Here is a 12,644-nt window from a genome sequence, read left to right as displayed (position 1 = left end):
GTGGAAGAATATGGACGAGACATTAAGAATTCCCAAAGTCTTTTAACGTGGATTTGTAGAAGGATTTTGAAGAACATTTAAACCAAAAAATTTTAATGTTTCTTTTTTTTTTTGGAAGTAGATAGCCAGGAGTTAGTTGAACTGCGGCTTGAGAGTGTCTAGGTTGCTGTATACATTTGAAATACACGCTGTTCATTTTGACGGCAAATGCTGCCGCCGCTGCCGGTATCCAGTTGAGGTCGCCGGACCCCTCAAGTACCCTGAGATACACCTCTCCCGCTACTATGAGAGGGGTAGTAGTGGTGAAGGACGCCGCAGATCAAGGAGATATATACAGTCCTCAGATGAGTTGGCGGTATGTGCGCTGCACTTCAGCCTTTGCCGGGAGATGGAATTCGGCGCGTCGTAGACAGAAAGACATCACGGGAGCGGAGTGGGCCCTTACCCCACTTCGGTGGCTGTACTGCGACAAACGGCTGCGGGGCACTGAAACAGTCAGATCTCGGCGGCAGAATTTGTTGGTGCCATTTTATTTTAGGGTACGATCTTAGTTGGTGAGGCTGAGGGGCCAGCGGCGTGGAAAAGTTTTGCCACAGGAGTTGTTTTGCAGGAGGCGGAGGTTTGGTAATGGCCGCAAGGTAACGGGACAGCAGAAAAACCGGAGGGAAAGATCGTACAATTAACACATAGTCACAGTGAAATTAATCCAAGGGCAGATAGCCTTAAATTAAAACAAAAATATAACCCACTATGCTCTTACAAAGATGTTAATGACTAAGTTAACAAGGATATTACACAGGTTTCACCTGCGATAGGTGCACTCTAAATATCCTGTCTGTGGATGGATTGCTCACCAACAACTTTACTGGAGTCAGGAAATCCAAAATTGTGCACGGCCCATGAAATCGGGGGGCAAGCTTGCCCGCGGGAACAAAATTCTTTTACCATGACTTGATCTCCTACCTTTAGATTGGTGGGCCTCCGTCCACGATCATATCTTTCCCTACACTTTTCATGAGAAATTTTAAGATTGGCCTTAACGTTCTTCCATAGATCTCTAATATTATCGGGATCTATTGTCTCAGGTAGAATATCACTAAGAGACCAAAGGTTAGAGAGCGGCGAGTTGGGTACAAACTTAAACATCAACGAAGCTGGAGTGAACTTATGAGATTCATGAACCGCCGAATTTAAAGCGAAGGCTAACCAATGCAGGGATGTGTCGCACCTGGAATGATCATCATAATGATAGGCAATAAGAGCCGATCTCAAATTACGACTGACCCGTTCAGCCAGAGATGGTTGAGGATAGTACGCAGAAGTAGTTACATGAGTGATGGACAGGTCAAAACAGAATTTACGGAAGAGATTGGAGGTGAAAGCTTTAGCATTGTCAGAAACAATATATTGACACGGACCAAAAGAAGCGAAGATGGAATTTAAACAAGAAATGGTGGATTGAGTGGTAGCCAGCTTAGTCGGAAATAACCAGAAAAATCTTGTGAAACCATTTACACACACAAGGATGAATTTGTTGGCATTCCCCTATGATTGGGGGAAGGGTCCTACGTAGTCGATATAGAGGCGTTCCATGGGGCGCGGCGCTTGATGAGAAGACAATAGACCTAGCTTAGTGGACATTGTGGGTTTACTAAGCCAACAAGATTTACAAGCCTTTACCTATTCACGAATTTCACCGTCCATACCTTTCCAAATGAACATCTCTCGGATCTTTTCTCGGGTTTTGAAGATGCCTAAATGCCCTCCTAATGGGGTCTCATGGTAGTACTTGAAGATCATACGTACAGGAACAGCTGGAACCACAACTTTCATCTTCTGATCATGCCTCGACGGGCAACATAAAACCCCATTCCTCAACACATAAGGGACGACATGTTCCCCAGAAGAAAGGGTTTCCATGATAGGGGCCAGCGTCGGATCTTCACGTTGATATTTTTCAATATTCCTAAACAACATGGGAGCATCGGTTAGAATGGCATTTACACTAGGAGGTATGGACTCGGGAAGTGAAGAACTATCTTCCTTTTCAGAGGTCTCTACGTCGTTAGAAAACAAACGGCTTAGTCCATCCGCCACAACATTTTCAGACCCTCTTATATGCCTAACATCAAACTGGAAGGCAGAAATTCTGATGGACCAGCGTGCTATACGACCAGTACGACGCGGTCTAGCTAAGACCCAACTTAAGGCTTGGTTATCTGTTTCCAAGTAGAACTTGACGTGTTCCAGATAGGGGCGGAACTTCTCTAGCGCAAATAAGACTGCCAAACCTTCAAGTTCAAAGATGGAATACTTGGCTTCTTGAGCCGATAGAGTCCTAGCTGATGGGTCGCCTCCCTATATCAGTCTCTTGAAGAAGGACTGCAGCCACCGCCGACGACGACGCGTCGGTTTGGACGATGATTTTCTTCGAGAAATCAGGCATAGCAAGGACAGGGGCGTTACAAAGAGCTAATTTGAGGTCTTCGAAAGCAGCTTGTTGAGAAGGCCCCCACTCGAACTTGACGCCTTTCCTACGAAGTAAGTTCAAGGGCGCCGCTCTGTTAGTGAAGTTAGGAATAAATTTCCTGAAGAAATTCACCATGCCAATGAATCTGGCAACACCTTTGATGTCCTTGGGAGGTTTAAAATCACGGATGACCTGTGTTCTAGAATGATCCACTGCGACACCATCGAGAGACACAATATGCCCTAGAAATGACATGGAACGCTTAGCGAAAGCAACCTTAGATAACTTCACAGTTAACCCTGCCTTACGAAGGCGATTAAGGACCTTTTTCAGATGATCTAGATGTTCTTCGAAGGTCTCAGAGAATAAGACGACATCATCAAGATAATGGTATACGTACTAAAATTTGATGTCGGAGAAGACTCTATCTAGCAGTCTCGTAAGCACAGCTGCTCCCGTGGGGAGCCCGAAAGGCACGCGGTTGTACTCATACAAGTTCCAATCCGTGGCAAAAGCTGTCAGATGTTTGGATTCCTCTGTTCGAGGGATCTGGTTATACACCTGATTAAGGTCTAAGATGGTGAACAACTTAGCTTTCCGAAACCATGAGAAACAAGAGTGAAGGTCGTGAAGGGGCACAGATTGTAACACCACTTTCCGATTTAATGCCCTGTAGTCAATCACAGGCCTGAAGCCACATTGGGGGTTCGGAACCAAGAAAATAGGCGATGAATATGCCGACTTAGAGGGTCGAATAATACCATCTTTCAGCATTTGACAATGATCTCTTTAAGAGCCTTCATTTTAGGAGGAGAAAGCCTGTCAGGAGGAAACCTAACTAGGATCGAATCAGTTACATCGATGTTGTATTCAATAAGGTCAGTAACACCAAGAGTATCGGAGAAAACCTCTGTAAATGACTGACACAACTTACGAATGCTCTCAGCCTGCTCCTCAGGTAGATGTCTAAGGTCTAACAACATCTCATCCTGGGTAGGTGAAAGAGATGAACACGGCACAGAATTACATTTGAGTAAGGGGATTTTGAAATTACTAGCAAATTTGAAAGTACACGACTTTCTCTGAATGTCGAGCACAAGACCAGTTTGAGACATGAAGTACGCTCCTAATATAATGAGGCAAGACAAATGCTTAGCCACGAACAATTTTACTTTCCAAGTAAATTTAGCAATCCTAATTTTGGCAAAGATAAAACCTAAAATTTCAAATGGCGAAAGGTTGGCCGAAATGCATTGAACCGAAGACGAACAATAATCAGAAAATTTACAGGCAGATTTTAATTTAGAGTACCATTCAGCCGAAATAATGGAACACACACTCCCGGAATCTAATAGAGCTGTAACAGGTTCATTATGCAATTCAATTTTGAGAAATGGTACAAGTGTGGGGGGTCTCCGCCGCAATCCTAAGACATTCTTTAGGGCATTCAAATGTGTGGTTGGAAGACTTTATACCATGTTCCGAGCCTGAGATTTCGGATGGTTTACTTGGGGCTGAGCCTTGAAAAGATGAATTTGCCGACTCAGCCGAAGCCACTAGTCATTTTTGATTATTTGCGTCGGTGGAAGTTGCACCACCAGAAGTTGAGCAGGAGGGGTTGCTATTCGTATTAGGACAATTCTTGGCTATATAGGAAAACGAGCCGCATTTAAAACAGCCTTGGGATGACCCTACTACGCTCTTTGTTCCATTAGGTTTGATCAAAGGGCACTTGTTCCGGAGATGGTCTACCGACCCACAAGCATAACATTTGCGGGTTATGGAAGTTCGGCGATGTGGAGGCCGGAAATTACTCGAGGACGTAGGGGGCTCCTTCGCGACACGTAGTGTGTCAGCATATCTAACTCCTTCGGCTGAGACAGCCGTAGATTCTAATTCGGAAAATTTTGCGGACGCGACGCAAAACACAAGTATGACCTGTATGGTGGGGAAATGCCTTCCACAATGGCCTGCACAATTTGATCTTCAGCGAAATGAAGAGCAAATACCCTCGTGTAGAATTTAATGTCTTGGATGAAATCGGCAAGATTTTCATCCAGTCGGTGTACTCTATAATAATACTTTTGTATTAATGAAGACCTTGCCCCAGCTGGAATGAAATTCGCTAGCACATGGGCATGGAAATCCTCTATAAATGACTGTTCAGCAATTGCTCTTACTATTTTGTTAGAGAGGACATCAATGGAATAAGGGTAAATAATCTGATGGATTTTGACACGGGGAAAGCGAAAACACAAGAGCGTGACCCTGAAACTCGACTAAAAATCGTAGAAATGAAATAACATCGCTAGTAGAATTGACCGAAAATTTAGAAATTCAACTAAGTAACACAGCCAAAGAATGAGGCAAACTACTAAACCCGGGTGGCATCACAGTTAACGGCCTAGGGGGTGAAGAATCTTTAGAGACAGAGTTATTCAACACAAATGGTGGGATTGAGGTACGACGCTCAGATTCATTTTCTAATAGGGCAGAAGTTTGTTGAGTAGCCGCCGATATTCTACTTTCTTCCCCGTTGGAATAATCCTCCTCACTTACTGTGTTTACAACAGTGGACTGGTCGGATTTGGGAGTAGCAGACAGAGATAGCAATTGGCTAACTTTACTGGACATCTTAGAAAGGCGTTCAACAAGAGCACTAGCCTCCTTGCCCTGAACGTCGTTTAACTTCAGATTCAATAGATCACTAACTCTATGGTAAAAATGGAACAGTCTAGCTTGTACTCTTTTAAGTTGTTTTGGGGATGGATCACCTACATCAAAAAACTAACAACAGATGCTAGCTCAGTAGTGTTGTCCGTGATCGTGGAGAGAGCCTCAAAAATATCTGTCTCTCCCAAGTTTGGGTTACTAATTGGCAATCCAAGGGATTCTTTAAGCTTGGTGGTATCAGCCGCAACCGTGCCTCCAGATTGAACATTTCTAATGGTTAATTCATAGATCAATTCCTCCTTGCGCAAATAGCCGGGATGGAGAACTTCGCGAGAGCCGGACATGATGGCAAAAATTGACAAATTTAGAAATTTGGAAAGGAAAATTCCAGCGACTGAGAAAATTGTTAGAGTTCAAATCAAAATCAATGTTTAGCCGTCAAAAAAGGGGCTTAATTGAGACCCATTCAATCACGCTCTCCTACCACTTGTTCCGAGGTATCTGTGGAACAGCAGAGGTGAAAGAAGGTGCCGGGGTGAATGGGTCTTACTACAAAGCCGAGATATGAATTAAAATTTCATTAAAGGTTATATTTTCGAAAATAGCAAAACTTAACAATTTTCACATAGAATTTCAAAATTTAACAAATAACAACAAGTCACAAATAATTGACAATCAGGTACAAGACCAGGAAAAGCCAAGATTTAGAGACAATATAACAATACGGGCTTCAAGCCCCAAGTTTTACACTTTCTGAGCTCTCAGCTCACAAACACATATTTACCAAAGGCCAGAAAACCCCTAATAACATGGAGCACTTGCTCCCACCTAGCGATGTCAAGCCTCCTAGAGGCACATATCCAAATACTTAAAAGAGCTAACCCGCTCTCAGTTTTACAAGCCTATTAAAGGCAATACCAGGCTTTACACAAATTGCCATCAAGGCACAACTTACACAAAATGAAACGGGGGTATCTTGTACCCAATCTACTGGGCCTTAACAGAAAAAGAACAGGTTAAGTGAATGGCCCGCAATACCAAAGGAATGGAGGCGAGTACCTGCACTCCTAAATACACATTTTAAAACCTAAAAGGCACAAGGCCGAAGAAACAGAGGCTATTCCCAAACTATGGAGGTGACTCGTATACTGAATAAATTTAACACATTAAGTAAGTAAGTAAGTAAGTAATATGTTTTATTTATCCTGGCAAAGTTAGGGATGTACTCCCTTTCTTACACTTAACCAGTCTTAACCTAGAACACTTAATAATAACTACTGATGACAATAATATGATAATATGGACAATAGTAACAGTAATACCAGTAACAAAAGTAACCACACTTAAAAAAAATCATATCATCTATATAATATAAATCGTACGTAAAGTGCAGAATATAATTATGAATAATGAGTACTAAGAGTATAATTATGAATAATGAGTACTAAGAATGTAACTATGAATAATGAGTACTAAGAATATAATTATGAATAATGAGTACTAAGAATATCATTATGAATAATGAGTACTATAACAACTACTTAAGAAAAAGTTTAGAAAATATATACATTTCTACAGTACACCGAAATATCGCCTTCAGTTGAGAGGTGAAGAGAAGGATTAGTAAGAAGTAGATGAAGAGGAAGAAGAAGAATATCTGTGAAAGGAAGAGGGAAATGATGATGAAGAGGCGGTAGGAGTAGGTGTTTTCAGGTCATAATTTGATGATTCATGCATGTTTACCTAGTATTTCGACACAGGCATGTTTAAAAGCTAAGCTGCTGGACATGCTTCTGACGTCCACTGGTAAGAGATTCCATTGTCGGGCTGCGGTAACGGTGAATGATTTCGTGTAGATTGCTGTTCTGTGTACAGGAAGGGATAAACACATAGTGCTGCAGGATCGGGTATTTTTGTTATGGTCTGTGGAGAGGAGCTTCATTCGATCACGGAGATAGGCTGGTTGAGAACTTTTAAGAATAGTATGCAAGAAGCAAAGAGTATGAAGTGTGCGTCGTTCTTGCAGGCGAAGCCACCCGAGCCGCGTGTAAGACGGTGTGACATGGTCAGCGTAACGAAGTCCACAGATAAATCTGACACAGGCATTCTGAGCGCACTGTAATTTCCTTCCCCAGTCTAGTCCTAGGTTGTTGTAAACTATGTCGCAATAATCAAAATGAGGTAATGCGAGTGATTCAACAAGAATTTTCTTTAGTTTAAAAGGGAAAGTTAATTTGAATTTACTGAGACAGCGAAGCGTTCCGTATATTTTCCTACACACAGATATAGTTTGGGCAGACCAGGACAGATGTTCGTCAAATATTATGCCAAGATTTCTTACATTTTGGCTATACTGTATGGGAGTACCACTTATGGACAACTGTGGTAACGCTGTTCGATTGAGCTTGCAAAGTAATTTAGGGTAACCAATAATTATTGCCTGGGATTTTGATGGATTTAATTTTAAACCGTGATTTCTGGCCCATATATCTATGGTCATCAAGTCTTAATTCAAGTGACGTGTTTCTGAGTGTAGGTTTTCGGGTTTGCTGTGTATATATATCTGTAGGTCATCAGCGTATAAGTGGTATTTACAGTGTTTTAATCCGGAAGATATGCCATTTATATACAAAGAGAAAAATAGGGGGCCCAGTACAGATCCTTGTTGTATTCCTACGTCGACCGTACGCCAATTTGAATATTCATTGTTGATAAGTACACACTGCTGGCGACCGGTGAGATAGGATCTGATCCACTGGAGTGCACTCGCGGAGAAATTTAAACTATTTAATTTGGATATAAGTATGTCCCTGTCAACAGTATCGAAAGCTTTACTAAAGTCCAATAACGCTAGAACTGTCAGTTGTTTGTTGTTCATAGCTTGCCTTATGTCATCAGTCACATGTGTTAATGCACTGCAGGTGCTGTGTTTCGGTCTAAAACCGGACTGGTGGATATCAAGAAGATTGTGTTGAATAAGATAGTCGGTAATTTGCTTGTGAACTATGAATTCTAAAGCTTTTGACAATATGCATAAGATGCTAATCGGCCGATAGTCACCGACGTCCTTCGCAAGTCTTATTTTTGGAAGCGGGCCATACTGTATGGGAGTACCACTTATGGACAACTGTGGTAACGCTGTTCGATTGAGCTTGCAAAGTAATTTAGGGTAACCAATAATTATTGCCTGGGATTTTGGTGGATTTAATTTTCCATATTTCCGGATAAGTCCCCTGTTGCAGTGAGTAATTAAAAATATTCACCAATGGATAAATGATGTGATGGAGAATTTTCATGAGCATTTCATGGCCTATATTATCTACGCCCCTAGCCCTGGTCTTGATGCGTTTTATTGAGTCAATCACCTCTTGCGGTGTGACGTGACTGAAGTAAAATTGATCTCTGTGGAGATGGCGTATTATCATATGTATTAATAGTTTTTTCCTTTACGACCGGATTAATTCCCCTTGGCGAGATGAAATGGTCGTTTAATTCATCTACGTTAACATTTAGTTCATCGTTAGATTTCTGGTTATTGATACCAAAATATTTCATAGATTTCCACATCGTCGCAGGGCGTACGTCAGGTCTAATCAAGTTATGGGCGTAACGTAGTCTAGCGCTTCGAATTTTAGAGGTCGTTTTATTACGCAGTGTTTTATAAGTCTGGTGGTTCACTTCCGTTGGGTAGTGCTTGTATCGTCTATGAGCAGCGTCTCGTTTAGCCATTAAGTGGCGAATTTCGTCATTTATCCACGGCTTAGGAGCTCTGGAACCTTTTCCCGTACGCACTGGGGCGTGCCGATCGTAGAGTTGCGTTACTAGGTTATTAAATGTTGAGACCATTTCCTGTAGATTATTGGCGCGATTTATCTCCATCCACGGCACGGAAAGAGCATCTTCTTCTAATTTATCTGCGTCAATTCGTCTGAGGTCCCTGAATGATAATATTTTCGACCTTGGTTTCGGAGTTTGTAATTGGTAGGACAGAGTAGAAAATCGGTTACGAAAACGTAGTCACCTCAAATCAAAATGAAGGGGAGCTCGAGACGGTAAAGCACTCTCTATCCCCGATTTACAGTTAAAGATATATGAAGTTTTTACATAAACTGGAAGAAATTTACGTGTTTATAGAGATAGGTTACATGGTAAAGGTTTCGGACCTTCCCCGCGGGTTAAACTGCTGAGCTAACAAGAAATAAAGATGTTAAGCGGCCATTACCTTACTGGAGAACGGCTGTCAGATGGAAGAGGCGCTTCCCGCCTTCTGCTACACGTCCATACACAAAGTTAAATGTTGATGAAGTGGCCGAGAGACAAGAAAATCAGCAGTTTTTTTACCCTCGGGGAAGATTCGAGACCTTTCATAAATGATGAAGACACACCCACGGAGTTTTATTGGTTAACATCAAAAGGTACACACAAAATCGATGAAGAAATACGGGATTGGCTGAACATTAATTACAGAAATTATTGATTGGTTAACTTTGAAGCTGTCGGAAGGAAAAGATAAATATTGCCAACCCAAGAATGAATGAACAAAATTTAGTAAAGAAAAAACTTATGAGTACAAAATTTTTTCAAGCAAGTTCCTTCACTTCGCACCAAGGTGCATGATCATAGTTTTTTTGGTAGAGATATCTATGAAAGAATGTCCACACTTCTTGATAAATAGTAAACAAAAACAAGTCGAAATTCACACAGTGACATCTTCAGAGGAAAAATTTAAGTAGATCCAGTTATAAGTTCACAGGTTCTCCTGTAGAGGAGTAGGCTACTTTAAGGCGGAAAATTGAAATGTGCGGCGTAGAGGTGTACCAGCCGGTACACTAATAATAATATAATATAATATAATATAATATAATATAATATAATATAATATAATATAATATAATATAATATAATATAATATAATATAATATAATATAATATAATATAATATAATATAATATAATATAAATTCGTTTACGGCCATTTGAGACCACGTTAAGCACTTTTTGCAGCGCAAAATATTTGCGATATTTCTCTGTCCATCCTTTATTCATTTTCTGTTCGTCATGAAGCTCTTGGAGCTGTCAGTCACGGATCTATTCTTTGTTCGGTTTAGAATGTATTCCCTATTTCCAGACTGCTCAAGATTCTGTCTTACCTCCCTCAACACTTTGACGGGCACATTAGGTCTATTGTCTCAACATACGTACCTCATCATTATAGACCGCTATGACTTTCAGTGTTCAGTCTGCAAGCCTCTGTGAATTTACTAAACGTCACCACAATCCTCTATTTGCAACTAGTGCTGTGGCCTCATTTAGTTCTATACGTATTACTTTTAAATTGTTAGAAACCGAGTCTGACCATCGTCGTCTTGGCATCCCTCTACTTCTCTTACCCTCCATAACAGAGTCCATTATTCTCCTAGGTAACCTAGCCTCCTCCATTTTCCTCACATGACCCCAACACCGAAGCCGGTTTATGCGTACAGCTTCATCCAGCGAGTTTATTCCTAACTTAGCCTTTATCGCCTTATTCCGAGTACCCCTCTGCCATTGTTCCCATCAGAAATCATTCTCGCTACTTTCATGTCTGTTACTTATAAATAAGATATCCTGAGTCCACCCAGCCTTCGCTCCCGTAAAGCAAAGCAAAGTTGGTCTGAAAGCTGACCGATGTAAAGACGGTTTCGTCCGGGAGCTCACTTCCTTCTTACGAACACCTTTGATCGCAACTGCGAGCTCACCGCATTAATTGTTCTGTACCTTGATTCAATCTCTCTTACTATACTACCATTCTTGGAGAACACACATCCTAAATGCTAGAAATTATCTACCTGTTCCAGCTTTGTATCACCAATGTCACATTCAGTTCTGTTGAATTTCTTACCTATTGACATCAATTTAGTCTTCGAAGGGCTAATATCCATACCATACTCATTGCACATAATTTCAAGTTCCAAGATATTAGACTGCGGGCTTTCGGCACAATCTGCCATTAAGACCAAGTCGCCAGCATAAGCCAGACTGCTTACTACATTTCCACCTAACTGAATCCATCCCTGCCACTCTATAGCTTTCAGCTTATGATCCATGTAAACTGCGAACAACAAAGGTGAAAAATTATAGCCTTTCCTAACCCCTGAAAGTACCCTGAACCAAAAACTCATTTTACTATCAATTCTCACTGCAGCCCAATTGTCAACATAAATGCCTTTGATTGATTTTAATAACCTAATCTTAGGGGAAGGAGGGGGAATACCCCGCAGCAGGTAATAACGCGCATTGTAATATTTTGTATCTGGCCGGCAGAATTGAGCTCTAGTCTGTGCTGTCATCTAGTGCGTGGCTCTGTAATGACACCCTCCTTCGCTCCCGCCATTTGATGTATACTTGGCATTGTGAGAGGAGTGTATTGTGTTTTGCTGTTTTTGATGCAATGACGGATCATTAAGGAATATATGGTGAGTGATGAAGTTTATGCTATTACGTAGTTGTTATTTCTTAGGATAAACTAGGGAGTTTAAGCATTATTTCGTACCTAGTTTCATTTATTTCATGCTATCACAGGCACGGAAGCCGTGAGTTATTTGAGGTTATGCGCTTTGGGTTAATACCGCGCGGTGGTTGTGGGGCATGCCGCGCAGAGGGTGACTGCGCGGTATTACCCCATCGCAAGAGACAGTTACACATGCATGCGGTTTCAAGTTATTGTTCTTTTTGATGTAGATGCCGCGAAGTTACGAGAGGAAATAGAAAAGATCCCAGTGGTCTGGGGAGCAAATGAAGGCTGCAAGACAAGCAATCCAATCAGGGCGTTCTATAAAGGAAGTAGGACAGGCCTTTGATATTCCAGAATTTACTCTCCGTGACCGGTGGAAAAGTGGGTCTACAGAAGCTTCAACTCTAGGCAGAAATCCAGTATTTAATAAAGTGAATTAGCGTAATAATTTCGTGTGGCTATTTCTAGCCGAGTGCAGCACTTGTAAGGCAGACCCTCCGATGAGGGTGGGCGGCATCTGCCATGTGTAGGTAACTGCGTGTTATTGTTTTGGAGGATGGTGTTATGTGTGGTGTGTGAGTTGCAGGGATGTTTGGGACAGCACAAACACCCAGCCTCCGGGCCATTGGAATTAACCAATGTAGGTTAAAATCCCCGACCCGGCCGGGAATCGAACCCAGGACCCTCTGAACCAAAGGCCAGTACGCTGACCATTCAGCCAACGAGTCGGACAGTGAATTAGCTGATCACGTGTTACTGTTATCAAAGCTATTTTTTGGTTTGACAGCTACTGAGCTTCTACGCTTGGCTTACGACTTGAGGAAACCAGAAGGTACCAGCATCAATAGGATTACGGCTTTTAATGAAGAGGAAGTCCGACGCTAATTCTCAAATGTTATTTCTGTGCTAGATAAATACAAATTCAAGGAAAATAGAATGTTTAACGTGGATGAAACAGGCATTTCCATCGTGCACAAACCTGGGAGGATACTGGGACCTAAGGGTCAAA

The sequence above is a fragment of the Anabrus simplex genome, chromosome 1 (assembly GCF_040414725.1).
Source record: "Anabrus simplex isolate iqAnaSimp1 chromosome 1, ASM4041472v1, whole genome shotgun sequence".
Taxonomy (NCBI): Eukaryota; Metazoa; Arthropoda; class Insecta; order Orthoptera; family Tettigoniidae; genus Anabrus; species Anabrus simplex.
Note: the sequence above shows the minus strand (reverse complement) of the source record.